The sequence below is a fragment of the Phoxinus phoxinus genome, assembly GCF_949152265.1.
Source record: "Phoxinus phoxinus genome assembly, chromosome: 25".
Taxonomy (NCBI): Eukaryota; Metazoa; Chordata; class Actinopteri; order Cypriniformes; family Leuciscidae; genus Phoxinus; species Phoxinus phoxinus.
Genome location: NC_136900.1, coordinates 18,294,073 through 18,308,769, shown reverse-complemented (window position 1 = coordinate 18,308,769; position 14,697 = coordinate 18,294,073). Strand labels below are relative to the sequence as shown.

General features: G+C 38.0%; 1 long non-coding RNA gene across 2 annotated transcripts; it reads left to right on the top strand.

Moving 5' to 3' along the window:
• Nucleotides 1-400: 400 nt before the first annotated feature.
• On the top strand, nt 401-14,339 carry LOC306994133. 2 transcript variants are annotated; one of them, XR_013796623.1, is made up of 6 exons: nt 401-897; nt 1,135-1,152; nt 6,416-6,523; nt 9,446-9,571; nt 12,246-12,341; nt 12,662-14,339. It is a non-coding gene; the product is annotated as an uncharacterized lncRNA (long non-coding RNA). The 2 variants fall into 2 exon arrangements; XR_013796624.1 differs by lacking the exons at nt 401-897; nt 1,135-1,152 and adding an exon at nt 2,650-2,858.
• The last annotated feature ends 358 nt before the right edge of the window (nt 14,340-14,697 follow it).

Genomic DNA, 14,697 nt, shown 5'->3' with positions numbered 1-14,697 from the left:
TCGAAAATATTAGACACACATCTCCTCGTGTGCAACACTATAGCAACACCAACTTTTTCTCCCTTAGTGATCTCCCTAAACCATGTACACGTGTAAATCATCCAATGGGACAACTAACGTGCTTAAACATGGGCTAGTGGTGCGTGAATCCATTGGCAAGAGAGTTTTTCCACGACGCCAGGCGACTGCAAGGAGTGGTTTCGCTCTCGAAAACCGAAGCTGTGGTCACTTGCAAAGCGGACACTTTACGTCTCTCACCTATTTAGCCCCTTTTCGCTTGCTTCGAGACATTTTCATTAGCGTTAGGCTGTCTGCGAGCACATCAGGGACGGTTGTAATCAGCAGCCATGGATTGTGAAGTGGGAAAACCTAAACGTGACGTCAATGCCTAGTAACTGACGCAGCCCTTTAAAAAAAGAGAGAGAGAGAGAGCGAGATTCTGCAAGCTTTAATTATCATCGTTTGTGTACTGCTCTCAAGACAAAACATATTCCGCTCGCAGTGCAACTGATTATGGTTGTTTGTGCGCGTGAGCCCGCGTATGTGTCTCTGTGTGAGTGCGTGCGTGCGTGCGTGTGTTTTCTTCTTTATGAGCAGCGAATCCGTCCCGAGTTTCCAAGCGAAAGTTGCATGGAGACACACCGCGTAAGACGCGTATAATAAAGAGGATGGTGAGCGACATAAAGGAACGAGGAGAGCGAGAACAACTTGTGCGTTAGAAATATTTAGCCCATAAGAGAGAAGGGCACTGAAGCAGTTCGTTTGAAAAAAGAAAAAGAAAAAGAAAATCACTGCAGCTATGCATCGGAGGCGAGTCGGAGCCCTCGCATGGAGTTGGAGAGGCAAAATTAATGTACATTACATGCACTCCACGTAACGCTCCTGAGCGATGTCTTTGTGAGTGTGTTTTTTTCTTACTGGGCGCTAAAAATAGCATCACTGTTTGATCGTGGTCCAGAAATAGGAAGAGTGTATCACTTGTATAAAAAGGACTGCGATTCTGAGAAAACTTGGACGTGTTGCTGGGGATAGATATGTACCAATGGCAGTATTTGATTTTCATCTTACTTGTTTTTGTGTGACATGCTCACGTATGCTGGTTTAAACTCATGTCTGTGTTTTCCCTGTTTTCAGCAAGGGCTCGCTGCACTGGTAAGTACACATTCACGGCGATTTTTGGTTCGATTACATGTTTTTTTTTTGTTTTTTTTTGCACGATTTGTTGCATGCATTGAGTAACGTGTCATTCCCTCCACCGAACAGAGTGCATACCATTTGCTTCATGCATACTGTGTGCTCTTGTCAAACAGGTGCCTTGTTGTTTTCATCCACTTGTTAGAAATGCAATAAACCACTCTCTCCTCAGAGCAGGAACCTCGCGAATGGTAAATAAGTGAAGCAAAAAAAGCTAATCCAAACTCCTTTGTCTGACGGCGCTGTTGAGTCAATTTTTGCCTCTTCGCTACAGCTGAAAATGTGTATGGAAACCGACAACACTAGAAGAGTGAGGGGACATATCTCTCAAAATATGTGAAGAGGAAAATAGGCTAATAAATATAGGTGGAAGACGCCGCGCCAAAAGGAAAAACACCAGCAACAGCCGACGAGGGAAACCCTGGTGTGGCGTCAAGGGGTTCCGTGCATCCAAAATCGCCCTAAATGGTCAGCCCTTGTTTTGGCCACCACCCGTGAAAGGGATCCCACTAGGCACACGTTCTCAAAATGCGACTTAAGTTTTAGGACTTTTTTTTGTTGGTGTGCGCAAATGTTCCCGCGTGCGTTGTTTGAACACTTGGCCACCAGATCTGCTCGAGACTGTGTGTAGCTATAGGCGGATTCACATGGATTACTCTTCCGCCCACGTCATTTTCATTATACAGTACGGCAATCGACTGTTTTCTATTGCTGTGGACTATACTACTGATCTTGTGCCAAAACTAACGCGTTCGCGTTGCATTCAACACCATTTGTGCAGTTGCGCAAAAAAAAAAAAAAAAAAAAAAAAAAATCACATTAGTGTTGTTTTGAATCAAAGCACCTCTTAATAAATGTCTAATTTCAACCCTCCAGCGTGCACACGGTTTAAACTGTTCAAGGGTTATACTCCCTGCAAAATTTGCATGCGAGTTCGCTTAAATGCTTTAAGTCGTAGTGAGTCCAGGAATGACCGCGGATTTTTTGCAGGAAAAAAAACTCATTACCTTGACCTTTTCAAAGACACTGTGGTTCTCTACACCTATCCCAGACATAGCAAGATCTTCTTAAGTCAATGCTGGCGTTGTAATTTTAGTGGAAACACGGATTTATCCGAGTCGTGACTGCTATAGTGAGTAATATGTGCGCGTTGGCTGCGTCAGGAGATGCAGTCGCTGTGCGGTGCAGACAGAAGGTGGAGAATCGTGACTGACTGGAGACGTCCGCAAATGATGCGACCACTAAATAAAATCCTAAATAAAAGATTAAAAAAAAAATCATTATTATTATCATTTTTACACCTGTTACATCTCAAGCCATATCTATTTTGCCTATAGCCACTTCAACCTCCCCTTGCACCACGAAGGCGCAAGAAGAATATCAGTGATTAAGAGGAAGGGAGGGGGGAGTCTTGGTTCGGGATGAATTTAGACTGGGGAGGGGAGGGATATGTGTGTGTGTGTGTGTGTGTGTGTGTGTGTGTGTGTGTGTGTGTGTGTGTGTGTGTGTGTGTGTGTGTGTGTGTGTGTGTGTGTGTGTGTAGGGTGGGGGGTTCCAGATATAGATCGTGACCCTCCTACTTCGTATTGCTTCTTGCATAGTTCCAAGAAGAGACGCTCTTGTGAAATTTGACAAATGATCGCGTGGATGCAAGAACTTCACGGGTAAGTGAAACGAAGTCACATTCCACAGCTGGAATTAGTGAATGGCCAAAATGTGTGCAAGAGGGATCACTGAAAACCCCCTTGTGTGGTGTTTTCGTGCCATTATTAACGTTTTTCACTTAAGTGGTGATGAATTGACTGCTGTTGATGCATTTGCTAAATGTTGTTGTAAGTTGTGAAACATTTGTGTAAAGTTCTTGTGGTGCCAATAGCTTAGTATAACGCACCATTGTTTTGTTTGCTGTGCCTGCAGGCGATGTCAGATCTGATGCAACTGTAATGTATAGAATTTGTTCTGTTCCGCTGATAGTTTAGAGACCCCCGTGTCCTCACTAAGTGGTATCAGCCAGTGAACTCTCTGTGGTCATGAAATGAAATTGCTCTTAGAAGCCTGTCGTGTTGTTGTTGTTGTCGTCGTGCTGGCGATGTGTTTTGTTTTACATGCACGTTAAAAAAACCGACGCCTCCAATTTTTTTGGACGCCTCCGTTTTGAAAATGACCCTAATGTGTATATCTCTGTTTTGAATGAACACACGACGATGCACTTGCAGACGTGAATGCACGACGTGGTGTGTGTGTGAGAGACATTTTGAAACGTGACATGGCGAACGAATTCGGCTTAAAAACAGACAACATTAAATGTTATTGTCTTACACGGAATATTTCTGGTCACTTGCGCCAACGAGGATACAATTTGGTTTCCCCTTTCTTTCTTCCTCTCTCTTTTTTTTCAAAAAGGGGGGTCCCTATATAAGCAAGAAACCGATTGGTGGATGACGATTTTTTGTTTGCGCCAATAAGATCTCTCGCTGCTCTCTATTTATTGCAAGCAGATTACAGACTGCTCTCTCCTCACCAAGAGCGCTTCATCTGCTCAGCTCTCCACTAAACGGCATCACGAACCAGAGGATATATTTCATAGTAGCAACAAAACGGCGAAGCAAAAATAAATGAGCTCAATGGTCGCTGTGTCATATGTGTGTCTTTGTTTAGATGTAATTATAGCAGCGCACGTCGGTGTAGGCACGAGCGACGAGAAAAGCCAGCGAGAATAAAGTACTGGGAAGGAGTGAATTCAGCACCGCGGACAGCGCTCGCACGCAGAATACAGGCATTTGGATGCTGGCTGCTCTCAAAGCTTCCCATGCTCGTAGAATGTGAATGAGTTGGATACAGTTCAGCCGCGGAAAAGGGCTTCGCTGTCTCGCTTTTCCCGATGTCTGGACACAATAGGATTGGGAAACCAGAGCCATGCACAAGCCACCTGGATGTCACTGTTTGATGTCACGGACTTCAGACTGCGATTTGTCTTTCGCGAATCTTTTTGCGGTCTGGGCTTGCTGTTCATAAGTATCTAGCTGGGAAGCCCTTACCCCAAAAAGCATTTGCGGAAGGCGCATTCACCGATTGATGCTCCATACGCTGCGTGGATTAAATGCTTGCATTATTATTATTATTAATATTATAATTATTATTATTGTATTTATTTTCTACAAATATTTTTTTTTTATTTTTTTTTTAAAATGTCATCACTGTTATGCGGCTCAAATGTAAAGCCGAACTTCTCTCCCACTTACGGCCCCAAAGTCTGAGATCCATCCCTGTCGAGAGTTATCTGGCGTCTCCATTGCCAGAATATTTTCTCTCGTTAATACGATTACAAAAAGTCACCCAAACAAAACCACAGTTCCACCAACGAGCCTCCCAGTTTGCACGTGGGAAAACACAGTGGTCCATTAGGGGGGAGGAGAGGGGAGGGAGGGAGTGGGGGGGGGTGCGAGTGAGAGGGAGAGAGAGAGAGAGATAGGGGGCCATCACGTTAGTGTGCTATTCACTTAGAAGCCAAACAATGTTGAAATGACCCCACCCTGTTCGCAATAACATGTAAGCTGTATAACCCTGCCGGACGCAGTTATAGTTCTACACAGGTTTAAAATTAAAATATCAGCCCATTGATATAGTGTCATGGTGTGTGAGAGAGAGTGTGTGTAAGAGAACACGTCACCGTAGGTGCCCAAAGACAACAAGGTTTCACCCAACCTCATTGCTTTCTTATCTTTTCTGTCTTTTCTCCCTTTTTTACACACAGAGATACACGCGCGCGCACACACAGTATTTTGGAAATATGACACCTCGATGAAATATGACACACCTACGCACACTCAGGATATAACATGTAGACACACTGGGTGATAAAGTTTTTATGCCATGCAGACACAGTCCATTGAGAAATTCTCAACAGCTGAGAAGTGACGCGATCCGTGTCACTACAATCTTGAAGTCAGGTCCCCCAAGTGCCTCATAAGTCATTTCCAGTTTTCGGTGACACTCACCTGTCCCCTGTCCTATATATGCTAGAGGAAGTGCAAATACAAATGCCCCCATTATCTGCTACAGCGTTTTGGAAAGGGCTCCATAGTCCCTTAGTGACGACCCCAAATTTCTTCAGGTCAGACTAAGAGTAACTCCATCTCAACCGTGTGTGTGTTCCCTTCCCTCACACGTTATTGCATTATAACAGAGATGCATTGCTTCGATTATAAATGGAGCAATAAAAACATGACGTCAAGACGAGGTTCTCAAGAAATTGGTTAATAAATATTTGAAAACGTATTATTAACATATTATGTAGCCTAATTATTTTCGATATGCTTAAAGTCTCGAAAAAAGTTCATACTTCAAGAACATTGTGGTCAGACTTTAAAAACAATCCTTATTTGAAATACCTATTGCTGTTTGCTAAAATGTAATATGCAAAATCATGTAAGTGTTCGTTTTGAGTTTGAACACGTTTTTTGGCCCAAATGATTCATTTGATGCTCATGTGAGCAGCGAAGACTGAAGAGAGATTTACAGGTTTTCGGATGGAAAAAAACGCGGATATTGGTGGCCTTATGATTTTATATAATTACGACATGTTTGACTGCAGGAATTCATAAATAAATAAGGTTAGAAACATTACAATGGTGTGTAGGGGGAAGCTTCAATAGGCCGAGCAGAATGTTTTCTTTTTATGATAAAAAGCTGTTTCTATTCTAAAAAATGTTTCTATCCATTTCACTTGTACCAACAATTTCTGTAATTTCAACTCGATATCACAAGTTTTCTGCACAGTAACTGAATTCCAAGTGGTCAAAAAGTGCAGTGAACTTTCTTGAACTAACACATAATGCACATGACGCTTTAAAGTTTGTTAGTTTGATTTTTCTCACAGTGTTTAATGGCCTATAGAATTGTTGTACCATCTAATTCATTTGACGAAACTTCTCGTGACGCACATTTACGTCACTTTAGTACAGTACACTCTACAGTGAGTGAATCTCTGCGTATGTAAACTTACTTGAAAAGTGCACCAAACGTGTTTTTGTTGAATGAATGGCACGATGTATGCGAATGGCTTTTCCAAGCGTTATCTTTCGCCCCATGATCTACTCTTTTAACTCACTAAACATGTGTCGTAGCCTACATTAAGCCGTTCATGTCCAAACTGCGCTTTTCAAACGATCCCACTGGTATTTATGTAGCTACAACTTTGTGTTCTTGTGTTTGTGCACAGGGCAGGACAAAACTTGAGAGATCCATCATGTCAAGTACAGAAGATGAAACGAACGGTTCGAGTCACAGAACGTTCCCAAACGGTGTTGATTGTGACGTCACCGTCTTCGTAAGTTCATTCTTTCCGCTTCAGTCCTTTGCGAGAGTGGCCTCTGCTTTTGTCCTTGTTTGTCAGTAACCGTTTGAAGCTGCAGCAGGGATAGGGTTTGCCAATATTACAAGGTTTCAACTGATGAAGGTTTTTCTTCTTTGTTATTACGCCTATGAAACTGTTGGATTCCACGGTTTCAGGCCTGTGTAACGTCTTAAGTGCTCCGGTTCGTAGTTTACAATGAAACGACCTGAAAGTCACTAAGGTGTGGCGCCCTGTGTACTGTGTGTTAGGACAATTCCGATGACATTTTCATGTCTTTCTGTTAATATATGTGATATACGTATAAGGTTTGATAGAAAAGCATATTAATACTTTTGGTATTGGTTTTGCAGATGGTAAATGTGGCAAGATTTTTTTTCTATAGTGAATTGAATCACTACTCGGGTTTGTATGTTAGGCTATTTATGTTAAATACACATTCAATATTTATTGCTATAACAATTAGGAAGAATAAAAACATATTCTCACAGATATACTTGATATGTGCATACACAGGGTCTCACACACACACACACACACACACACACACTGATTTCATATCTGTATGCATATGTAGATAGGTAGTTAATGTGTTTTTAAAAACAACAACAAAAGGACATGAAAATATTCTATTATTTCTGTGTCTGCACTAAAGTAGCTTTCATAGCTACGTATATGCGGAAAATCTGATATTTGGATCGGCTCGTCAACAATTTTAGTTTGAGAGATTTTAGTGTGTGACATCTAAGTGCTGATTGCAGTTTAGTTTACTGTAAGTCCAGGATGATTTTGGTTCATTGTTTTTTAAATGGAAAAAATATGTGTGTGTATCATAAAAATATTTATCACCTACAGAGTAAGGGAGAGTAATTAACACAGGCTGGACGGTACGAAGGACACTAAAAGACAAAATTAGCCAAACCTTTTTTTCTCTTTGTCTTTTTTTAAGGAATTAGTGACACAATATTGTCTGTTTTTGGTCTTTAAACACTAGCTGTTATTAACTTTTAAAAACCTCCCAGAAGAAATTTCACGACATAACGTTGAGATGCTGACAAACTATGTGAGACAAAGTGTTTTAATACAGATTTAGGTACAGATTACTTTAATGTAATATCATAAATAATATTTTTTTTCTTTTTCTGTATATATGAGTCATATTCTACTGACATTATATTATAATTTAAGTGAGGATAGGGACCTAACACTGGCTACAATGGGATATTTTCATTTAGCAATTTATTTAATTTGAAAACTTAACCTCTTTAAAAATAAATATAACACAGTTTTGTCATAATATCATATATATATATATAAATACTTGTTTTTCATACCTGTAGTCTGAGATTTTAGATGCTTTCAGATCTTCACGTAGGTACTTTTCCCCCCACTCACGGCTATACGTCTCTCTCTTTGAAAAATGTATTCAAACATACACACATTTATTAAAAACATTAGTTTTTTTTATTATATAAATTATACGTTTATTGATTGATTAACTGGGTGAACAAAAGACGTCACCCGGTATTCTCACCCAGTCAGTTTTATCTTATTAAAGATGCACGACTCAGTAAAAGTCCCTATTGTTCAGTGTTAGATTTATGAGTTTAAACTAGTGTTTGTTTTTTTCTAAACAAATGACGTGTAATTGTTTTTCCTTCTCTACTTAATACTATTTAAAGATAGAGTTTTTAATTTCTTTTTAACACTCACATATTAATTATTAACTATTATTAACCACAATCTAAATCAGGATAAAAAAAAAAAATTTCAAAAGCATGACAAACAAGAGACACAAGCTTTTTTTCATGTTGTTCACTGTTTTACCCTCTCTTTTCCCCTCAGCTCATTCCCTCCGGTCTCTTCCAACATATTATTTGCCGGTCTTTGACATGTTGTGTCAAAGACATGTTATTTAATCTCCTCTCGGGCATTTCATCATGCCATGGTGACACTAAATAACACCTAAAGCCTTTTTACTGTCTCAAGAATCCTGTGACTTTCCTAAATTTTTGCAAAATGACAACATGATTCCAACATTAGCCTCCCGTAACAACAAATAACACTTATCAAATGATGGCCGCATATGGATTAACAAGACGAATATATGTATATGTGCTCCCCCCCCCCCCCCCCCGTTCATTCTTTCCCTCTTTTCTCACATTCCCTCTATCCATACATGGATGAGTCAGGGAAGGTGTGAGGGATGAGTCAGTTCCGAAAGGACATTTTTAGGGAAGGGGAGTGTCCGCTTTTGCCTAAGAGGGTGGTCCCGTCATGAGAACATATCACGACCTCACTGCCACAGAAATACCCGTTCATGCATTTACTCTGCATTCAATTATTAATATAAAAACGATATGCATGATATTTCTCAGTTAAATTCAGCTACTGTGTTTTTAAACACGGTCGGTTCATTTTACATGTGGTTAAAATTGGATTTTTTGATCAAATACATTAATTTAAATGTAAATCTGAAATTTTCAGCAAATAGCAGAAATTTAACCAAAAAATTATAATAAAAAAAAAAAAGATATCTCACTATGATGAAACTTCTCTTATTATTATTATTTAAAAAATGTATAAAAAGATCATATGAAGTATGTTGACATAAAGTGTGTAAGAATTCATTTGATGACATAAGTAAATATTGTAATTTGTAATGGAGAAGAAATTATAACTTTACAATGTTAGAACATAGAGTCTAAAAAAAATATATAATACTATAAAATAAAATAAACCAATACAAAAATATGAATTATTAAGTATTTAATTTAATGTAATCAACAATTTTAGCACAGATAAAGAATGCAGATGATGTGTGTGTGGGTGTGTGTTTGGCTGCATGTCTGGATGTTTTATAGGGTTTCTTTAGTAATTGTGTCTTTTTATTTGTAGAAAAACTGCTGATGACCATGACATCTGTGCAAAAGCGAGCCGACTGCGTTCCTCGTGGAAGGACGAGGACGGCTGACGGAAATGGAAGTTGACGGAGGAAAAAGAGGGAGTTGACCAATAAACGAGGTATCAACCGACACCTGTTTAGACCCGAAACACACCTACGGGGAAGCATGGGAGTGTCCCGCGCTAGTTAGAATAGTTATAATGACAAAAACACGCTTTCTGACATCCATTCACCTCAGCAAGAATAAGAAAAGAAGCTAAATTCAGCTTTTTGAGTGTGTGGTGTCTGAAAATCACCTTTAGAAATGTAAATAACTCTCTCTATGTAAAAAATCAAGTGAGCAAAACCTAACTCTCACAATCAGTTCTGTTCGTGTGGTCTGCTCCGATTGGAATATCTTCCTAAAGAGGAATTATCCCTATTGCATGTATTTAAAGAACAAAATAAGGTGTTAATCATGTATATAATGTTAAAAAAGCAATATAGACGTGTCAGGTCTGATAGTGACGTAAAAATATGAATCAGTTTAACCAAACTCTTAAAACCAGAAATGCTGAATGGATGCATTAAAAAACATAGACATAGACATTGCACAAAAATGTTGCCTGAACAAATGAGTTAAAATGAACACATTTCTTTTAAAGTGAATGTCATAAAAATCTGAATGTAAGTTCTGATACAACTTACAAGCTTAGAATGCCTTTTATCTGGTTTTAAACTGTTTATCTTTAGTAATGCAAAAACTTCTATTAAAAATAAGACAAATAGCGTAGTTAAAACTAGTTTCATACTAAAAAGTTGTAGAAACCAGTGAGCTAATCCACTCTGTCACTCAGTTTCATCTTAACATTGTAAGCCATCACACACGACCATTTTATATACATTTATATTTATAATTTGACACACACATATATGTATATAAACTGTTTGAATAGTGTTTGATTTGATGTCAGTAACTTATATATTGCACCTAGTCAGTACTAGTCTGTATGTAGTTTGCATGGGGGTCTCAGGAAACACATTTAATTTTAGTGACGTTGTTTTTATGACTGTCATGAGCAAATTTTCATTGTTCAGGCCAAATCTGTGTGTGTGTGTGTGTGTGTCTAGTGCCATATATAACTGTGAGATGTGTTGCTTGTGTCATATGTTTGCATACCCACACAAAATGCTCTGGGAATGTGTGTGAGTGTAAGTGTGTGTCAGAATTATTTCTAATAGCATTTTATTGTGGATGTGTGTGTGTAAAATGTCTTGTGACTATATATGCACGTTTGTTAGAGAATGTAGAGGTAGATGTGTGTGATTTTGTCAGTATAGACAGCGTATCAGCAAAAATGCTTGAGAAATGTGTGCATGTGTTGGTGTGTGTAAAAAAATCTTGTGTATAAATGTATCTGTGTGTGTGTGTGTATAACTTGTGGTGTGTGTGAAATGTTCAAGTATACCATTGTAAAGTGGTGCATTGTAAATCAATGCACTTTTATATATTGTGTAAATGTTCGAGAATACGACAGATGAAGCAAGTGTGTGAGTGTGTGCACATCAATATGAATGTACAGGAATGTGTGTTAGTGTGTCTCAAAAAGCTTTGTATTATTTTAAGGTGCATGTGTGTTTGCAAAACCGTGTACGTACGTAAGAGTACTTGCATAGATATTTATGAATAGGTGTGTGTGTGAGTGAATATAAAGCATGCTAATTTTTGCCGTTATTACAGTATGTGTGTGCTATTTGCTTATGAACAAAAATGTGTGTAAGTGTATATCAGAAAGCTTTGTATCATTATCGCAAGGCCTCTTGTGTGTGTGTGTGCAAAATGTTTTGTGTAAATATGAGTGAGTGTGTGTCTAAAGGGAAGTGTGTGTGTTTTTGTCAGTTGTACTGATATTTACGTACTGTAAGAGCGTACAGGGATGTGTGTGTTCATGTTGTAAGGCTTTATGTGATTGTTTAGAGGCCCTAAAACTGCTTGTGTGTGAATGCAAGCATATTTGAGCGTGTAAGTGCAGATGTGTGTGTAAATTCTTGCGTTCAATTGTCTGCGCACATGTAAGGGCTGTATGTGTGTGTGTGTGTGTGTTTCTGAGCACATGGCCGAGAGGTTGTGAAACGTATGCATGAGCTTTGAGAAAGAGACGGCAGGGCAGACGAGCCAAAGACATGCAGTTATATAGTACAACACATCAGAATGCATTGTTAAAGATAATTTAGCTACATTTTGATTGATTATATTTTCTTTTAAATGTGTTATGTCTAAACATAACATATTAAATGGTTTGTTGTGTGTTTAGTAAGCAAAGCAACTTGCTTTACAAGTACATTTGCTAGCTTTTTCTATAATATGAAATGACCCTGAATAATTTTAAACACTAAATTGTTATCTTAAATACAGATATGCAGTTTACAGTAGTAATTCTTCACAACATTAATTTTAGATGTTTAAGAAAGCAGGACTAATGTGGAATACAGGATGTTGTCTATTTTAAATAATTGGTATCTGTACGGTTGTGGTCAATATGAAAAGGTTGTTTTGAAATCTAATAAAATGATGCACAAGGATGGAAGTGGACATGATACATGTGGATGTGCATGTGACGTGTGTGTGTGTGTGTGTGTGTGCTCAGCATATGTCATGTTTCTCAGACTATTTGTGTGAAACATATGTATTGTTAAAGAACTAAGCATATATTTATATTACTGTAAATGCTCTAAAATCCCTGTTGATGTTTGAAATCATAACTCTTTATCTGTTTGTTTTTTTGCATGCTTTGTCTTTCGAAACCCGTCTAGCGTGGCAAAGGCCTCAGCCGTGATAAAATCGTGATGTGGTCCAGCGGTTAATCGTCTGATCCAGAACTTTCACATGTGAGATGGAAAAATAAAAAGGTATGTGGCATTTTATCAGTGTCTTTATTTTTTTAACCACATAATGTGGCATGCGTCGAGCTGACAGTATATGAACTTCCCTCTCAATAAATGTTATAGAGGAGATTAGTATGATTTTCACCTTATAAAATGATATATAAAATACTATATTTTCTGAATGAGCTGAAGTGGTGATAAAAACCTGAAATATATGTTTTAAATATATATTTTAGTTTTATTTAATGCCATCAGTTTTTTGCTAGATGATACATAAATGATGCATGATTCAGAAGATGTGATCTTTTAAAGAATACTAAAACGTATTTTATTTCCCCCCATAGGATAAGAAAATCTGGGAAAACTTTACCTTGCATCCTGCCCAGAAGATCTACTTTAACCCAACGTCTGTTAGACTGCTTTACACCTGTTAATGGATATTCAGCAAGTTCATTTCTTTATAGGAACACAATAACACCGTCAGGTATTTGCAATATTTGTCTGTAAACTATCTGGGTTTTAATAAATGAGCTGGACTTTCCTTACGTTGTCACATCCAGACGTCTGTCACGTGTGAGCTGCGTGAGACCTAAGGGGATATGAAAATGATAACGTATTAAGTGTTTGAGCTACTAAAAAAAGTATACTTGCACATAAATTAATATATTGATAGATTTGTTGTAACTTCACCAAAGTGAGGAAAACTATGAAACGTACGAGAGCGCTTGTGTTGTTTTAATACGCAAAGATGCGAAGGGGAAACGTAGTCTGATTTAATCTTATTTGTGCTAATTAAATAGTAGGCTAGTCTATATGTAGCTTGAATGAATTTGTTGTGACTCTGGTAATAAGAACGTGAGAGCGTTTAACGTCCGCGTCTGTAGAAGAGTATGACAATTACAGGCGCAGCACACGGATGCTTTTTTTTTGTTTTGTTTTTTAGCTTGTGGTGCTTCATAATTGGGAGGGTTGCATATTTCTGGGATACTATAGTTTGTTCAAATTGTTGAAGATGCAGACAGTTGAATGGGGAGTCGGAGCTGTCCACTGCACGTGGTGCTGAAACGGGCTGCTGCTGACGTATCACTCACACGGCCCAAAGTGAGCTTATAACCAATACGCTGCTTTTATACGTTCTTTCCATAGAATAGTTCATTATATCGTGTATATATTTAATAATGTTTCAGTGTTTATGGACCATTTTGAGCACAATTAATATGAAAAATTATTTGTTCGAATTGTCAAAGGGTCAGAGGGCCTGGGTAGTGAAGAAAAAGGTAGAAGCAAATATGTTTGAATAAAACATATAGATTGTAGGCGTCGAGTTCATCTTAAGATGTCTGTGGTAGATCTGTGTGTGAGTGCCAAAGACGGAAAGCAGGAATGTATAATGTGTTGCGTGAAAGACTGAGAGGAAACGTGTGTGTGTGTGTGTGTGTGTGTGTGTGTGTGTGTGTGAGTGAGTGAGGTAATGTCGAAAAGTATGTTTTAATGTTTGTATAAGCAAATTATATTAAAGTAAAAATATCTAGATTCTGCATAATTTATCAAAGTATTATTATATAGTATAATAAAAATAACAGTGGTAGTGCTGTATCAGATTATTTGTGCTTTGCGTGTCTTATATTTGTATTGCTTTATAATTGTACTATTTTTTTTCTGCCTTGCTGTTTTTGTGTATCATGCAACTATACGTGTCTGAAGTTGTATTGTGTGAAATGAGTTACATGTGCTTGCTGGACGACGTTAACGAGTTTTACACTCCTATGTTTTTGTAATTTCTATATAGTGCACTTAGATAACATGCTGAATTAACTATTTGACTAATTGTTTAGCTTTTTATTACATGAAATAAGCTGTACGTATGGTATAAGTTGTATATTGTGTGATTAAAGTGATTGCATATTGCAAAATCTAAAAGCTGGAAGTTTGTTGTTGACGTGACGAAGTGAATCACGTATTTTGTAATTAATTAATATGTATTCTCTGTCCCATGTCAGTGCAAATAAAATGTTTGGAGCTATTTTAGAGTCTGTTTGCTTATTTTTATACTTATAAGTGTTGGGGAAATCTTCAAAACTGACATATTGTAAACTTTCGTGTATGAGTCTTTCAAATATAAAAAAGACAAAAAAGTAGCGTGAGGGCAATACACAGAGAGAGGGGTTTCCACAGCCAGAGCATCATACAATTAAAGATACTGACTTTAAAATGTTTTTCTCCACGATACCAATGCTTTTTTTCTACTAAACACTATGTGGTTTACATGTTTCATGCGTTACTTAAATTGTGCACGAATCGGTGGGCTTATCTTTTAGGTTAAGTTTCGGGTCGTGATTGAACCGAATGGCGACAGTAGGCATGGGTGAATGTGTTGGAG